Source organism: Nestor notabilis, unplaced genomic scaffold (genome assembly GCF_000696875.1).
Source record: "Nestor notabilis isolate BGI_N333 unplaced genomic scaffold, ASM69687v1 scaffold16177, whole genome shotgun sequence".
NCBI classification, from domain to species: Eukaryota; Metazoa; Chordata; class Aves; order Psittaciformes; family Psittacidae; genus Nestor; species Nestor notabilis.
The window spans coordinates 31,386-36,689 of record NW_009935272.1 but is presented as its reverse complement, the minus strand read 5'-3'; positions in this window follow the sequence as shown (position 1 = coordinate 36,689).

The window sequence follows — 5,304 nt, the reverse complement described above, 5'->3', positions numbered from 1 at the left end:
CCCCGGCCCCTGCTGGCGCGGTGGCTGCAGCCTCACGGAGCTCATCTCTACCCGTCTTCTCTTGGCAGAAACGTGCCTGAAAAGAACACTTTTCCTCTTTCGACAGGCACTTCTTTCCCCTAACATCTACCCCTCGGCAACTGAACACCACAGCAGTTACAATGCTTTTCTCCCCTTGAAGCTTTATTATTGTCGTGACCTATTTTAAACAGAAGCACTTTCCTTGCTGGTACGACAAGGATTAAATAAGAGTAACTTTTCTTTATTTCTAACTCCTCTAGGCCTGCAAAGAGAACGTCAAGCTGAAACATCCAAAACCTTGAAACCATCCTGAAAGCTCAGGGAGAACAGGCAGAGGGTCGATGTGTTTCTTGTCTTCAGGGAGAAGACTGGTAACCTCAGTGAGAAAAGCCTGAGGAAGGTTTGGAACACGGTGCTTTGTTCTCTGTCTTCAGCCAGTCCAGGGAAAAAATGAGTTTGTGGAAGCTGAGAATCAAGGCAGAAACACCGAACTAATGAACATTAAGACCGCCCTGTCACAGAATAGAGATGATTCTGACCAAAATGAAACAGGCCAAAGACACTGTGGAGAAACAGTCTGAAACTGCAGGAGAAATGTGGGTTGTTTGGAAATGAGATACTGCTTCAGGCCTGTGAGGAAAAGGTGGCTGTGGTTGAGCTGCTGAGTCGGCAATCGGAAACACTGGCACATCCCCATGCTGGGCTGCTCCTTACTTGCAGGGGAATTCAGAAAACAGAAGCCAAAGCAGCTAATTCTCCTTTTGTTGCTGAGGACAACTAAAGAGAAGCAAGCATGGAGAAGAAATAAGGGAGATTCCTGTAATTCTAACTTTTAACATGCTGCTTTTTGGTAAGTTTTGGGGAATACATTGCACAGGTACTCCTGAAAAAGCCTTTTCTAAGTGATAGGTCAGTGTTATGCATTCAGTGATTACAGCAGCTACTCGTTTTGAATGAAACAAGATATGTGGCCCTGCCTTAAACAAAAAAAGCCTCAGCCCAAATTCCACCCTTTTAGAAAACCACCTTAGCATTCAGTCCTCGTAGGCCATGGCAACACTGTGTAAACAGAGCACTCACCACAACCCTAACTCAGATCCTGATCCTGCCTCCCTCTCTGTGGATTTCATAACTTGGTGTCGACTCCACCTGCACACTAAATGCACCTCCCTCTGGGCACAGCCAAAGGGGAAGCTTTTGGGAACTGGAGAGAAACTTTTCTTCAAACAGCCTGAAATTAGTATTGGGAAAACAGGTAAGGAAAAGTAACTACAGTTTTGAGCAATTTTGTGCAACTCTTCTAACATATGCAATATAAAGCTCTGTCAGCATCAAATCAGTATAGGCTTAGATGAGGCAATTCTGATTTTACGTTTTAATCCAGCAAATCAAACAGTAAAATCCTTCAGAAAAAGGGAGACACACATTTACTGGAGGAACTAGAACTGTGGCAGCCAAGTCTCTGACTGTGTTCCCCATGTACTCTTGTTGCACAGGTACTGTCTTCTCTCCCCTGCTTGCATCTCTCTTTTACTTGGTGCTTTAACATCTTTGCAGTTAAGTAAGCAACAGGAAGCTTCTCCACTTTAATCTCTGAAGTTATGCCTATGTAAGTACTAAAAATACTGCCTTGAGCACAAAAATGCCTTGTGATTATGAAACCTGCAATAACCCAAGATTTCCTCTTTTAAAACAAAGAAAGGAGAAGGTATTCATGCATTTCTGAGTTCTGTGCATGTCACACAGATGTATTTACATCTGGTTTTCATCATCTATCAGATCTCAGACTGACTTCAGAGAAAAGCATACGAAATGGATGAAACCATGGGCACTGTAAGTGCCAAATCTTCTAGATGTGACATGTAATATAACAGGTATTTTAACACAAGAACATGGAAAAGCATCACCAAAAAATCCTCCACCTGCAATACTCAAATGTCCCAAAGTCCTGATTTTGGACGGACTCAAACTGCTAAAGCAGCCTGTGAAGAAAGAAACAGATACCTGAATTTTCCACGTCTGAATTCCACTGACCACAGGTGAGTAAGATAACTTTACATGACTTTATTTAACAAAACCATATATTTACAGTGGAAAAAAGTTCCAGTTTGACACACATATCTAACCGAAACAACCTTGATTAAGTACATAAAACCAATTTAAATATGATGTACAGGTGATGTATCAACAATTCTCTACATGTCGTTCTAGTTCTCAAAACATTCAAAAATAAGCTGACAGAAGGTACCTTTTTGTAAAAAAGGACGTTCTTTACTCAATGAAGTGATGTCAATGATTGCAGAACGGCTTGATTATAAAGTGCAGGTCGTACACAATTCCAAACCTGGTTGAAGTTTTCTGCTTTCTCTGATCTGCTGCATGTACTTGCAGGTATTTGCAGACTCCTGATGTATTGCAGCATTTTTAGTTTTCCTCAAACCCATGAAAGTTTGCTCGATGGGGACACTTATTCAGTGAAGAAAAATCTCATGCATCTCGTTACAGATACCCTCAAGCACCTGAACAATAAAATTGTCGATTCTTTTAATGCAATCCCTGAATTTATTACAGAATTCTTCCTTAATAGCTAATGAAGAGATTTGGTATGCTGCAAGAAACTGGAAAAGCTCAGTGGTAAGTCTATGCCCTTACTACTCATCTCTGGTTTTATCAGAATTCAAGAGCTACCTTCAAATCACGTTGCTGAGAAGTTGCAACAATGGCATCTTTAGGCAGGTGATTGCTTTTTCAAATGTACTTAGTTTGAAAACGAACTGTGCAAAGCTCCTTATTGCATTGCTTTTCTTCATTAAAGAACATACCTTATATACACAAAGAAATCATTTAGAAAATATATACATCTTCTAAGAACAGAAAGACCAAATCACAGACCAAAATAATTACATTAGCAAGTAACAAACAGTGCACAAGTGTTGCAGCAGGCCTTTTTCCCCACAGCTATGCCCATTTTCACTGTTACATTCAACATCTTTTTGAGAAGAGAAAAAGGAGAACAGGCTGTTGATGGCTGCAAAGATACCTAGGACCTAAAGAATGCATTTTTACTGGACAAATGAGCCACACTGGTAGACTTGGTTTAAAAGGAAATACAAATCTAGCTGCAATGTAGACTTAAATCACAAAGCCAGTTACAGTACCACCTAAAAATGTACACTGAGGAAAAAGTTGTGTCTGTGTTTAGGAAACCATTTACAAGCATAGTGCAAATGTTTCGGGTGGTAGGCCTCTCATATCCTTCATGGAAAGGCATATTTGTTGTAGTAATAGAAAAAGTAACATTAAAAAACACTTACTGACCGTCCAGCTTTCTTATTGCACTTCGGAGCAATGTAGCACACAAGTACTGGTCACTGAAGGACCAAAGCTATACAAATTCTGGGAGAATTAACATGTGTTTCATATCAACACCTTGATGTCTGTTTTCAGTAAGTGATATCCTAAGAGAAGTCTTACGGAGGAATTAAGATGGCCAACAAAACCCCACATCCATTATGCTAGGTACACAAAGTGGACAGGAAAAAGAGGCCAGTGAGGTATCAGACTGTTGAGCTGCATTTGCATTACACATTGTCCAAAGCGATTATGAGTCCTCACTTACCACGAAATCTTGCTCTCCCTCTTTTTCGTATCACTATCAGGCTATCCCTTGCAGAAACAATGTTTATACTGAAGGACAGTACTTTCATTATGTCCCACAGTCCTTTATATGTTGAGTTGAGCAGTGTGCAGTTATTACTGTTTTTTTTCATTCAGACAAAGCCAAAATTATCAGCGTAAACCAGACTGAAGAGCATTGGGAAACTGCTGACCATACAGCTAGAGGATTTAGTAACGCCTGTTTACAGTTAACACAAATATTGCTCCAGTTAATTTCCCTTTTCAATGATCATTAATTATAAAACAGATTTTTCACGATACAATAAACACTCTTGTAAATCAGAGGCACTCATGACTTACAGTCCGGCATCCATCTGACTGCAGAGGGGAGCTAAGCTGTGTGACAGAATTACGCAGTTTGCCGCCGCTGTAACCTGCTCCTGTGTCTGAGAGGCTGTGTACAACGCTAGAAAGTGACAGCTTGTACTTATCCTGATGGTATCTGTCTGGCACATTCCCCAATAAACTTCTTTCACTTGTCACTACACACAGATCAGCTCCATGTAACGCTTTCTCACTGTGGCGGTAGCAGCAGCTTCAGGAAATCCTACAGAGCCTTTTCTTTGCAGCAGCAATGCTGGCTTACACCACTTCTCCCTTACACCCTTCCTCCTCAGTTTTGCCAGTGAGCACAGCTGGGTTTAGAGTAACTATAAAACTTACTTTTAACCATTTCTCAGTTCATCTGCTCAGCCCACTGTTTTATCAGCACAACTGGAGAGCTGGGACAGGAGTAAGTATCTGGTAGACAAGAACACCCTGAAACAGCACTGCCCCAGAAGAGAGAGACATGGAAACATACGCTTAGTAGTATGTGACCCTGGCTTTCAACAGAGGAAAGAGAGTACAATTGGGAAATGATGCCAGCTTAATACTTGAAGACCCCCAGTGAGTTTGGAATCTAGTCTGATTAACAGATATGCATCCAGACTGGAAACATACATTTCTGGGACATCTTGAAGAATAATCGGCTTTGCACCGCTAGCATGACTTCTCTTCCAAGTTTACCTTCTACTTAACGTTTTCTTATTAAAGAATGGAATGTAGTTCTATGTCTACATGATTTCTTTGGTAAATGGGACCCACAGCCTATAAAACAAGAAGCATTTCTAAACAAATGGTCCTTACATCATTTAACTATAAATTCCAGCACCAGTTATTTAAAATCCAGATCCAGCTACTGTTGCAGGTATGGGAGATACAGAAATACATCCTGCCTAAGAATGAAATTGGGGAATAGCATTCAAAGCAACCAGCATTGCTGAATGCCTGGTCTTTTAAAACAGCAAAGAAAAAATTAATCATAAAATGATACTGTTTAAGCTTCACTGCCCTCATCAGGAGATCAGAATGTACAGCGCTGTCCACAGCAAATGCTCATTCCACTAAAAGTTTAAGGCTAATCCTAGGTTTAATTTATAAGGTTTTTATCCCTTGATTCCCTTCCCCCCCCGCTCCCCCCCCTTGTTTCCTCTCTTCTCTTTAAGGCTATTCTACTACTAAACAAAACGCTGAAATAACACTTCAGTTTGCAGGCTCATGTATGTCAGACAGTACTCAAGACTTTTGCCACTGTAGCTCCTTTCACTGCGGACAGCCACGTTC